Consider the following 13,625-nt stretch of genomic DNA (forward strand, 5'->3'; position numbering starts at 1 on the left):
TACCCAAGACATAAAAGCAACGTACTACTTGATGCCTTTGGAACTTAAGCATAAAGTTGAACTTCACATCACACCATATTGTACAGTGCAGGTGGTATTTCTGATTCAACAAATAAATCAATATTTTTGAATTTTGTCAAACAGGAGGCTCAATAAGACTCTCTCCACATTTTGTTGGGAACACAATGCAGGTTCCAGAGAGGCCTGAAAGAAAGTAAGAATTTGCATTTGTATAGCACCTTTCATAACCTCAAGGTGTCCAAAAGCATTATACAACCAATTAAGTTTTATTTTGAAGAGCAATCACAATGATAATATAGGAAATGCAACAGCCAATTTTCACACAGGCCATAAACAGCAATGTGACAATGATCAGATCATCAATTTTAGTGGTGGTAGTTGAGGGATAAATATTGACCAGAACTCCCATGTTCTCTTTCGAATATTGTCATGGGTTCTTTTATGTCCAACTGAGAGGGAAGACGAGGCCTTGTTCTGGCAACACTCCCTCAGCATTGAGTGTTGGCCTAGATTTTGTGCACATGGGCAGAATTTTACAGTCTGACACTGCAGGTTTGCTGGCAGGGGGCACATAAAATTCCCTGGGCAGCCTTCCCACCCGCCCCTGATCTGTTTGCAATTTTACGTGAGGAGTGGGGCAGCCATCTGCCCTTGCCCCAATTGAGGCCCTTAAGTGGCCAATTACTGGCCACTTAAGGGCTGCTTCCTGCCCGGCCTCAATTTTGAGGCTGGCAGGAGGAGTTCAGGAGCAGAAGGCAAGCCTGTCAGGTCACACGGCTCAGGCCACGGGTGACCCTCAAGGGCCCCCTTTCCACATCAGACATCTCCCCCAGAAACATCTTCCCCTTGCGTGTGCTCCCTAACCAGCCCTCCCACCCCTCTCCATCAAAAGCCCCACCTCCTCCGTGCCACACCTCTCCTCCCCACTGTGAGAGTCCCCAACCCCAAACTTACCTGGTCCCGGACTCAGGGACTTAGAATCTGGGGACAGCTTGTAGTTCAAGTCCTGGTCACTGCTGCCATAGGCGCAGCAGGACTACAGAACTGACAACTAATAAAATTAGCTGGCAACTCTCTGAGGAGGGACTTCCACCCAAGTGAGGGGAAGAAGTTCCGTCTCCAGCCAATTAATGCTCCTCAGAGTGTTAAATGGCTGTGAGGCTGTTGTTATCAGCATAGATGCATTCCCCGACGACTCTCCAGGTGGTGGGGCAGAAAACCCTGCATCCGAAAAATCCTGCCCATGTGTCTGTGGTGGAACTCACAACCTCTGATCAGAGGCAAGTGTATTACAGCCTGACACCTCAAAAAGACCAAAACAAACAATTTCCCGATGAAAGACGATTGTCCTTTCGATATCTTTTCTCAGCCTCGCTGGGAATATGTTTGCATACCATCCCCAGTTTTCTCCTTGTATCAGATTTTCAAAAAGTCTTTTTGTTTGCAATTATGCCCATGCCCAATTATGACAGGAGTCAGCACTGTCGGTTCATGAGTTCTAATGATTGCTTTCTGCCCTTCTCCACTTTGTTTTGTTCATTGACGTTAAGGAACTCATTGGACCAGATTTACCGATCAGCGGCAATGTCAAGGCATATGATTAAAACTGCGGCCTTTCCCTCATCCAATGGAGGCTAAGGATCTTCTGATCCTGGCTGCAGGATTCAGCCATTGGTGAAGGCAGCCACGAATACTGGCGGGGCGCCAAAGTGCTGAGGCCATGCTTCCTTTGAGGTCAGATGTGGAAGGAATGCCCCTTGAGTTCGAGCAGACTTCTGGTGAGTGTTTTTCAAAGTTCTTCATTTTTTTTTTACAATTTTCAATCTTTTAAAGACTTGTAATTACTTTTACAAGTTTGTATAGCCTCAATTTGATGTCAGTAAACATGGACAAGTTTTGAATTGAATTTAAAAAGTTATTTTAATGAACAAATGGTAAAGTGCATGAGGTCTCTGAGTGCATTGATATATTTAAATTCATTTGTTTAGTCAATGGAATATAAGAATATATGCCTTAGGGCTCAGAATGCATTGGGTGGAATCTTCCCAGGTTTGCAGAAAGTGCGGTCCCCGTTGGGGGAAAAGTCGATTTACCCACCAGCTGCAATGGCAGGTTTTCACGCCTCATCATCCCATTCCTGCCTCATTAATTACTCGCTCACGGGGAGCATGCTGTTTCACTGGTGGGCGGCCTATGTTTCGCCCACCACGCCGTCACCTCGCCTCTTCCTCAAGCCGGGCACTATATTTAATCTGAAGCCACACACACACCTTTCAGTGCTTCCAGTGCAGGACTGCTGCACAGAAGACATGGCCTCGAAAGACAAGAAGGCTGCAGCCCTCCAATTTAGCGACGCGTACCTGGAACGTCTTTTGGACGCCGTGAAAGCCCGCTGTGATGGCCCCTACCCCCGCTCTGGCTGCAGTATGGGCAGCAATACCACCAATCTGGCTTGGGAGGTGGTGCCAATGCTGCACACAAGAGGTCAGCCATCCAGTGCAGAAAGAGGATGAATGTTCTCATCCGTGTCCCCAAGGTAAGTCAACCGTCTCATCAATCTCAACTCACCCACTCACAAGCCTAACACACATTCACTGGCATCTCACTCACTGCCAGCTCAAGGGACATCACCACTCACTCTCTTGCACACACCTTCACATCTCCATCTGGCCTGATCTCCTCTGGAGATCGCCTCCTCATCCCGTCCATGGCTCCACTCAGCACACACACATGTACAACTGACATCTTCTCATTTGGCCGGGCATGCACCTTGCTCACACTCTCTCCATCTGTCTTTGAGCAGGACAAGATCGCGCACAATAAAAGGGAGAGGTCCGGGGGTGGAGTGCCAGACATCAAGGTCCTCACTCCCTTTGAAGACCACACATTAGAGCTGGCTGGAGAGGACATGGACCATTCCTGCAGCGATGGTGAGGTCGGTGCCAAGCATCGAAGTGAGGATCATGCACCAGATCATTCCTTTGGCAACTCAACACTGTTCTGTGTACCGCAGCGGCCATGCACTAATGATCTTAACTTTCTCTCATAGGCACATCTACCCCGTCGCCCTCAGGCAACCTTGTCCCCAACTCCAGTGCCAACAGCGCCTCAGATGAGGACCCTGAGGACAGCACCCTCGACCACCCAGCACAGTGCCCTCCCATGTCCCCCACCAGTGCAGTGACACACACCTCGGTTGGACTGACGTGTACAGCAGGCTCAGGTTGTGAGCACAGCAGACAATCTGTTCCACAGGAGGCAGAGGCAGGGGCACCCAAGGTTGCCGGCATTCAGAGGGCTGCTGGAGGCAAGGGATCTGCTGAATCTGAGTCAGATGATGAGCCTCTGGACTCAGTCCTCAATCAGTTGTTGGACCTGCAGCAACAATCATGCGAACAGAAGGAAGGGATGACAGCTGCACTCCTCACATTGAAAGGCACGATGGAGTCCGTCTGCTTTCAGTCCGAGGTGATCGCGACTCATGCCTACGCACCGAAGTCAACATTGGTAGGATGGCGGCTGCCATGGAGTCCTTGGTCAGGACATCAGTCCTGCACTACTGCGCAGGCTGAAGTCCATCACTGATGCCATAGTTGGCCTCCAATAGTGTCAGCGCAAGAGGGGTGCGGGGAAGCTGGATCTCATTCCATCTACCCCTTCTCCTCAAGGACTCTGCCAGGGACTGTCAGTGACCCACAGGGAGGAGGACCATGCAACAGCTCAACACCCAGGGCCATCCATCCAGGTGACTCCGGAAATGTCTGGCCGATCTAACTCCCCTCTTCCTGCGACCCCATCGGCTCCAGCTCCACAGGCCGAGGAGGGTGCCACTGCTGCACAGCAGGAATTCCAAAGCAGGCCGGGGCCCTCCAGGTCTCGGCCCTCCAGAGGACATCCACCAAGGTCATCACAGATAGGGTATAACAGTCAGAAGGCTGCTTCCTCCTCTGCTGTGGATGTTGGGGGAGCACCAAGATGTAGCAGCAGGGTTAGGAAGGTTAAGAAAATGTAGTTTCACCACGTGGGCAAGGGCATTAATCACTTGTACATAATGCTGACTATTGTAAATAAACTCCCAACAATGTCATCCTGTCTATGGCTCCTTGTCATGATGAGCAGTTTTGTGTCAGTCTGAGTGAAAGCTTGGTTCCTGCAGAAGATAAAGATCGGTGTTTCAGTCCAGAGCCTCCTCCCTGTGCTTTGTGCAGCCTTCCCAGCACACTGATGGTGCGACTTCACAGTCACTGGACACATCAGTTATGTTTGTACCTCAATGGGGCTTATCATTGCTGCCAGAATGTCCTGGGCCGGCGGCACAGAGTTCCATCATTCTCTCTGTGTGCTCTCAGCACCTTTGAGGTGCAGCTGGCCTCTCATCTCATCAGCATCTGTGTCCGGTGACAGTGTGGTCCTGAAAGGTTCAGCCCATGAAAGATGCCATAGGATCAGGAGAAGTTAAAGTTTCCCAGCTGCATCTCCATGATATGACCCTGTTCAGAGAGTGCAAGCGATCTGCCATCAGCTAGAGAGGAATCAGACATTCATATAAGCCAAGTGAGGATCTATGGAGTGTCCCCACTGCATGTTGTCATTGTCCTCCTGGAATGTAGGGACTATGGGCATCCGTTGTGTCTCCATGACAGGAGACTTATCGCAGAGGGTATGTGCGCTGCAATCGGCCAGACTGGAGTCAAACGTTCACAGATGCAATGTGAGGATTTATCAAGTGTCCCCACTACATGCCATCATCATCCTCCATGAATCTAGCAGCTATGAGGGCCTCCCAACTGTGCCTGCCTTGTCTGGACAACGCAACAGCCTCATCGTTGTCATCCTCGCCTTCGAGGACCTCATCACCCTCATCCCCATTGATGTCCTCTTACGTGCAGCTCCTCCATCTTCTCCTCAGGCAGCTCCCCCCACCCGCCCCCCACCCCCCGTTGTAGTGCCAGGTTGGGTAGGGCGCAGAAGGTGACGACGAAGTGTGACACCCTCTGTGGGCTATATTGCAGGGCTCTACCAGACCGGTCCAGGCATCAGAACCTCATTTTCAGCATCCCAGTGGTTTACTCCACCAAAGTGCAAGTTGCAGCACGAGCTTTGTTGTACCTCTCCCTGCTGCACTCAGAGACCGCTGCACGGGTGTCATCAGCCAAGTCCTCTGCGGGTAGCCCTTGTACCTGAGGAGCCAAACCTGTAGCCTCTGTGGACCATAAGACCATAAGATGTAGGGGCAGAAGTAGGCCATTCGGCCCATTGGGTCTGCTCCGCCATTCAATGAAATCATGGCTGATCTGATAATCCTCAACTCCACTTTCCTGCATTTTCCCCATAACCCTTGATTCCCTTACTGATTAAAAACCTGTCTATCTCAGCCTTGAATATATTTAATGACCCAGCCTCTACAGCCCTCTGTGGTAAAGAATTCCACAGATTGACTATCCTCTGAGAGAAGAAATTTCTCCTCATCTCTGTCTTAAATGGGCGATCCCTTACTCTGAGATTATGCCCTCTAGTCCTAGAACCTCCCACAAGGGGAAACAACCTCTCAGCATCTACCCTGTCAAGCCCCCTAAGAATTTTATATGTTTCAATAAGGTCGCCTCTCACTCTTCTAAACTCCAATGAGTACAGCCCCAACCTACTCAACCTCTCCTCATAATAAAATCCCTCCATACCTGGGATCAACCTAGTGAACCTTCTCTGGACTGCCACCAATGCCAATATATTTTTCCTTAGATACGGGGACGAGTATTCTAGGTGTGGTCTAACTAGTGCTTTGTATAGTTTTAGCAAGACTTCCCTATTTTCATACTCCATTCCCTTTGAAATAAAGGCTAACATTATAATTGCCTTCCTTATTACCTGCTGAACTAATATGTTAGCTTTTTGAGATTCATGCACAAGGAGCTCCAAATCCCTCTATACTGCAGCTTTCTTCAGTCCTTTTCCATTTAAATAATATTCAGCTCCTCTATTCTTCCTTTCAAAGTGCATAACCTCACACTTTCCCACATTATATTCCATCTGCCACATTTTTGCCCACTCACTTAACCTGTCTATGTCTCTCTATAGACTCTTTGTGTCATCCTCACCACTTGCCTTCCCACCTATTTTTGTGTAATCTGCAAACTTGGTGCTAGTGCATTCACTTCCCTCATCCAAGTCATTAATATATATTGTAAATAATTGTGGCCCCAGCACTGATCCCTGTGGCACTCCACTAGTTACAGGTTGCCATCCTGAAAGTGCCCCCCTTATCCCAACTCTCTGCCTTCTATTAGTTAGCCAATCCTCTATCCATGCTAATATACTCCCCAGCAGCATGGGCTCTTAGCTTATTAAGTCGCCTTATGTGCAGTACCTTATCGATCACCTTTTGGAAATCCAAATATATTACATCTACTGGTTCCCCTTCATCTACCCTGCTTGTTTCCTCTTCAAAGAATTCTAATAAATTTGTCAGGTATGATTTCCCTTTCATGAAGCCATGCTGACTCTGCTTGATTATGTTATGCATTTCTAAATGCTCTGCTATTATCCTTTATAATAGACTCTAACATTTTCCCAATGATAGATGTTAAGCTAACTGACCTAAAGTTGCCTGTTTTTTGTCTCCCTCCCTTTTTAAATAAGGGTGTTACATTGGCAGTTTTCCAATCTTCTGGGACTTTTCTCGAATCTAAAGGTTCTCGGAAAATTACTACCAGTGCATCCAGTCTTTGTGTAGCTACTTCCTTTAATATCCTAGGATGCAACCTATCAGGTCCAACGAATTTATCAGCGTTTAGCCCCATTAGTTTCCCTAGTACATTTTCCCACATGATAATTATTGTATTTATTTCCTCCGCCCTTTTTGCCCCTTGATGATTTAGTATTTTTGGAATGCTACTGGTGTCTTCTATGGTGAAGATTGATGTGAAGTATTTATTCAACTCTTCTGCCATTTCCTAGTCCCCCTTTATTATTTCCCGAGCCTCATTCTCCAAGGGGCCAATAAGGGGCCCTGGAATATTCTGAGAATGTAGGAGTCATGGACACTCCCTGGGAATTATGCACAGACCTGGAGGATGTGTTTGCTGTGGTCGCAGACCAGCTAAACATTCAGCGAGTGGAAACCCTTGTGGTTCACATAGTGCACTGCTTGTTGCCATGGAAATCTAAGTGCTACATGAGTGCAGTCGATGGCAACCTGCACTTGTGGAAAACCAGAGATCTGCGCAAATCCTAGCGCTGTTGCTGCCTGGTTTGCCTGATCCCGGTCGAAAAGCACAAAGTTGTGTGTCTTCACGAATATGGTGTCCATTACCTCCTAGGTGCACTTGTGTGCAGAGGCTTGCAAGATCCCTGTGGAGCCCTGGAAGAAGCCACTGGCGTAGAAATTGAGCACCGCTGTCACTTTTACGACCAGTGGCTTCCAAGTCCCCTTGGTGCCGAATTCTGCAGCAGGTGGCATATGTGACCGACCAGTTCCCTGGACATGCACAGTGTTCGTCGACACTGGTTCTCAGTCAGCTACAGGAATGACAAGCACCAGCTGTAGACCCTGGGTCTAGCCATGTGCCGACCCGTGACAGGTCGCTATGGCTCTTCAGCAGCATGCGCAGGAGCCCCAGCCCTCCCTTCTTCTTGAGGGCGCTACTCCTCCCTCTGCAAGTCTGCTGCCTCCATTGCTCTCTTCTCCTTTGTCTCTGCTCTCTTTAAGCCTTGAGGCATACAGCCAGGTCACCGGGCTCCATGCTCCTGATGTACCCCTCCTGCAGGATGAAAGAGAGAGACACGTGGGTTAGCATTGTTCTCCTAGGGACTTCTCATGGCTACGTGTGCTGCTCCGACTCCGTCTCAAGGTCACTTAACACATCCTGGAGAGTGCTGGCCACCACTTGGATGGCCAGAGTTTAGTGCACTGCAAGGCTGCCCGAAACCTCATCCACCTCCGCCTCGCCCCACCTGACCAATTGGTGGCTGCTTCACTCACTGAACTGACTGCATGCTTTGCTCTCAGCTCAGGCACAGACATTCTCCTAACCTGCACTGCAAGGCTACGCTCTTAGCATGGACCAGGGGGGAAACTGGTCCAAACCTGAATGAAAATGTTGCAAGGGGCTGTGAGTGCCTCCACCAGTGACTGCTCCATGGCCAGCTTTCGCAAGGAGATTGTCCAACTTGCCCATTCGTCCAATTGTTCCGCAGCCCCCTAAGACGCTCATTAATTTGCAATCTGTGCCTGAGGGGGTGAATAGTTCAGGAGCATTTTGTGGCACTTTCATGCCTCTATTTTGCTTGACTGGGCAGATAAGCTAGAGGCCCGACTCCTATCATGTCAATGTAACTGTGCCTGAACTGTCTCAGTTGTGGAAGAATGCTCACTTTATACAAGGTTTCCCTAATACATGGCCACTTACCCCCCCACCCGCAACATGTGCTTGTGTACTACCATCAGACCGTGCTGCCTTGCCCCCCTGACCTCGCCCTGACTGCAGTGCAGCCCTTGACCCGGCACCACGCTGTCAGCCAGATGTGAAAAAATGACTTGCCTATGCCCTCGCCTGAATATATGGCGCCTCTTCCTTGAAGTTGAACGGGCGACTCTCGCAAGTGCTACGCAACGTTAGTGTGCATTCACCTCCGAGTTCCCTTCAAAGTTCCGCTCGCCAGGTGCATGCCTTTTAAATGTTGTTGTGAATCACGCCGTTCTGAAGTCACGCCGATGTGGGAGGTCAATTCAACGTGGGGGGGATGATTGCGGTGGCAGGCAAGACGATGAGATGCAAATACATTGAAATTATTATCCCAGCATTGGATGGTGGGAAAGGCAGCCTGCTGTTGATGGGTGGAGCGGACAATGGCTAACTGGTTTCATGATGGCATGAAACTGACTTTTAACCTTCCCATCATACTGCAATCCCCGCCGCCAATGGGGTGGACTATTCCGCCCATTGTTATCTTTTAATTGCAGAAGTGTTTAGCAATGGATAAGAACGGTTTACAAGTTGGTTGGTGAGTCAGGTGGGGATGTAGAGGGGTGGAGTATTGGTGGGGGGGGCGGTTGTGGGATACAGTGTGGGGGATGATGGGGGATTGGAGGGTGGGGAGTGTTAATTTTTCAGCAAGTTTATTTTTACATATATTTTGTGATCGTCCAGATACAGTTTCTGCTGTTAATCACTTTCAACCTAGGTCATTTGCCCGTGATTAATAGCATGCGTATCCTGAAGTAAATTCCTCGGCAAGTTCAGGACACCTAGCTGAACCCCACAATGGCAGGGTCAGCATCGGAGGCATCCAAAAGGAGTCCAGGCCACAAATTGCTGCCCATCAGAAGTTTGAAATTCCTGGGTAAGTACAGCACATGTGCGCACATCGGGACTTCCTCTGGGTTCCGATGCTCAGCAGTGGTGAACGTTTGAAAGTTTGCTGCTAATTTAATCAGAAAATCTGGGCCATTTACTTCCCAGTTTCCAGACTTGCTGACAAGTCTATATTAACTCAACATTACTGCTCCCAAATTTTTCTGGACCTGCTGTGTTTTTACAATTGTTGTTTTATACAAATACGGATTATGTGGAAGTATTTGACGATAAGGTGAAAAAGGTTGTGTGTATTAATAAACTTGCCACTTACATGTCAAGTCATTCTGGAGCAACTACTACCCCCTTAATAATGGATTCCCCATTTTCCCAATGATAGATGTTAGATTAACTTGCCTATAATTTCCTGCTTCCTGTCTTGAATCAAGGTATTACATTTTGCAGTTTTCCAATCCACTGGGACCTTTCCAGAATCTAGGGAATTTTGGAAGATTACAAGCAATTAATCCACTATCTCAGCCACTTATTTTAAGACCCTGGGGTGCAGGCCATCAGGTCAGCCTTTAATCCTGTTAAGTACTTTTTCCCTAGTGATCATGATAGTTTTAATTTCCTCCTTCCTTTTGCCACTTGATCCTGTACTATTTTTAGGATGTCTTTTGTGCCTTCTACTGTGAAGACAGATACAAACTAATGGTTCAAAGTCTCTGCCATTTCCTTCTTTTCCCATTATTATTCCCCTAGTCTCACCCTCTAAGGGACCAACACTCACTTTAGTTACTCTTTGTTTTATATACTGGAAAAAACCTTTTACTGTCTTTATATTTCTGCTTGCTTTCTTTGATATTCCAAATTCTCCCTCTTTATTTTTTTAGTAATCCTTTGCTGGTTTCTAAGATGTTTCCAATCTTCTGGGCTACCACTAATCTTGGCAACATTGTATGTCTTTCCTCAATTTGATATCATCCTTAACTTCTTTAGTTAGCCACAGGTGGTACATTCTTCTCACCGAGTCTTTCTTTCACAATAGAATATATATTTTTTGAGAGTTTTGAAATATCTCCTTAAAATTCAGTTATTGTTTCTCTATTGTGTTAACTTTTAACTTATTTTCCCATTCCACTTTAGCCAACTCCATCTTCATACCCTTTGAGTTGCCTTTATTTAAGTTGAAGACTCTAGTTTAGAACCCACATTTAGAACCCTCATACTGAGAGTGAAATTCTACAATGTTATGATCACTCTTACCTAGAGGATCTTATACTATGAGCTAATTGATTAATCCTGTCTCATTACACAATACCAGGTCTAAAATAATCTGTTCCCTGGTTGATTTCAGAATGTATTGTTCTAAGAAACTCTCCTGAATACACTCCATGAACTCATCCTGAAGGTGCTTTTGCCAATTGATTTGCCCAATCTATGTGAAAATTGAAATCTCGCACAATTATTGCAGTACATTTCTTACAATCCCCCATCATTTCTTCACTTATACCGTGTCCTACAGTGTAGCTGCTGTCAAGGAGCTTATAAATTATACCCACCAGTGACTTCTGTCCTTTGCTATTTCTTATCTCCACTCAAACTGATTCTACATCTTAATCTCTGAACCAAGATTATTTCTCACTACTGTACTGATCTCATCCTTTATTAACAGAGCTACCCACCTCCTTTTCTATTCTTCCAGTCCTTCTGAAATGTCAAATACCCTTGAATATGGAGGTTCTAGTCATGGTCACTTTGCAGCCACGTCTCTGAAAGGACAATCATATCATACTCATTTATTTTTGTTTTGGTATCAATTCAGTTGATAGATTATTGCTAATCTGTACCTCAACTAGGGAATATTAGGGCAGTAAGAGGCAGATTTTAAGGAGCATCACAAAGGAAGAAAGACAGTCATGGAGGCAGAGCGATTTAGGAAGAGCTTGGTTCCAAGGCAGCTGAAGATAGGATAGAATGGTGGGGCAATTAATACCAGGGATTCTCAAGAGGCTAGAATTAGAGCAGCACAGATATCTTGGAGCATTGTGCAGCTGGAGGAGATAATGGAGATAGGGAGGAACACATGGCACACAGTTTTGGTTACTAAAGCACAAAGGCCTTGGGATGTGCAAAAAAAAAGTGGCAAGGCTGTTCCTAGTTACCAGAGGATTGAGATATGAGGGAAGGCAAGAGAAGACGGCTTCTTTAAAACCTACCTCTTTGACAAAGCTTTTGGTTATCTGCCATAATGTCTCCTTCTAGCTCAGTGCCATATTTCGTTATATAAGGCTCCTGTGAAACCTTTGGGGAAATTTATTATGTTAAAGGCACTATATAAATACAAGTTGTTGTTGCTGTTTAGCCTTGAATGACGGTCACTGAGACAAGGGTTGGGATTTTCTGGCCCGGTCATGGCGGGATCTGCTGCGGGAGATTCGGCAGCCCTGCCAAAAGTCCATTGACTTTCGACAGGACAGGACAAGCCCGGTGGGTGGGCGGGGCCAGAAAATCCCACCCAAGGCCTCATGCAAATATATCCAGACAATAATCTTTAAAAAATCTTACAACTGCAACATTAGTAATCCTACAACTGCCTGCTCTTCCAGACAACTTTCTACTTGCTTTATGTAAACTTGCCACACGGTAATTGGAACCTCTCCAAGTGACTGGCATGAGAAGGTAATTATCTCACAAGTTTTGTTCATCGCTTTCATTAGACACAGATTTAAACAGAGATTCAAAAACACAAACAGGCTATTCAGCCCAGCTAGTCGACGATGATATTTACCCTCTACATGAATAGCAATCAGAGTCACTGTTCCCACATGCCTTTCCTTTAATCACCTAGATCTTTTTTAAAATGTTGACATTATCCCTGTTTCAACAACAACTTAAAATTATATAGTGCTTTTGATGTAGCAAAATGTCACAAGACATTAGGAATGTAATCAGACAAAAAATGGCACTGAGTCAAAGAAGGAGACATTATCAGAAGCGACCAAAAATTTGGTTAAAGAGGAGCATCTTAAAGGGGGAGTGTTGGTGAGGGGGAGAAGCTTAAAGGAGGGAATTCCAGAGCTTAGGGCCTAGGTAGCTGGCAATACAGTGGGGTCAAGACAAATCAATCACTAACTTTACAGTTGCAACTGCTTGTATAGAAATTTTCTCCTATTCTATGTGTTCAATCTCTGACATTTAATTTTCTATCTATGTTTTCTTCAATCTAGGCAACTCAACCATTGGAAATAGTCTGTTTCTATCTGCTGCTCCAAGATTTTAAACTTCTCTGTCAGTTCACCTGTAGTTTTTTCTTTAAACAGGGATTTATCATGTAATATAAAAATAAGAACAGTATGTATAATATTAAAATGGTGTCTGAATTACATATGTGTGCCCTGGTGCAACCATCACCTAATATCCAATCCCATTTCAACTAAAAATTGTTCTTGCTCTTGACTCCCCTTATGCAATGCCATGATTGTCAACAAGTGAGATATTAAACACTATAGAAAGACCATAAGACGTAGGAGCAGAAGTAGGCCATTTGGCCCATCGAGTCTGCTCCGCCATTCAATGAGATCATGGCTGATCTGATAATCCTCAACTCCACTTTCCTGTATTTTCTCCATGACCCTTGATTCCCTTACTGATTAAAAATCTGTCTATCTCAGCCTTGCATATACTTAATGACCCAGCCTCGACAGCCCTCTGCGGTAAAGAATTCCACAGCTTGACTACCCTCTGAGAGAAGAAATTCCTCCTCATCTCTGTTTTAAGTGGACACTCCCTTACTCTCAGATTATGCCCTCTGGTCCTAGGCTTTCCCACAAGGGGAAACAACCTCCCAGCATCTACCCTGTCAAGCCCCTAAGAATCTTATATGTTTCAATAAGATCGCCTCTTAATCTTCTAAACTCCAATGAGTACAGGCCCAACCGACTCAACCACTCCTCATAAGAAAATCCCTCCATATCCTGGATCAACCTAGTGAACCTTCTCTGGACTGCCTCCAATGCCAGTATATTTTTCCTTGGATAAGGGGATCAAAACTGTTCACAGTATTCTAGGTGTGGTCTAGCTAGTGCCTTGTATAGTTTTAGCAAGACTTTCCTATTTTTATACTCCATTCCCTTTGAAATAAAGGTCAACATTCCATTTGCCTTCCCCATTACCTGCTGAACTTGTATGTTAGCTTTTTGGGATTCATGCACGAGGACCCCAAATCCCTCTGTGCTGCAGCTTTCTTCAGTCTTTCTCCATTTAAATAATATTCAGCTCCTCTATTCTTCCTGCCAAAGTGCACAACCT

This window comes from Cetorhinus maximus, chromosome 3, assembly GCF_964194155.1.
Source record: "Cetorhinus maximus chromosome 3, sCetMax3.hap1.1, whole genome shotgun sequence".
Lineage (NCBI taxonomy): Eukaryota > Metazoa > Chordata > Chondrichthyes > Lamniformes > Cetorhinidae > Cetorhinus > Cetorhinus maximus.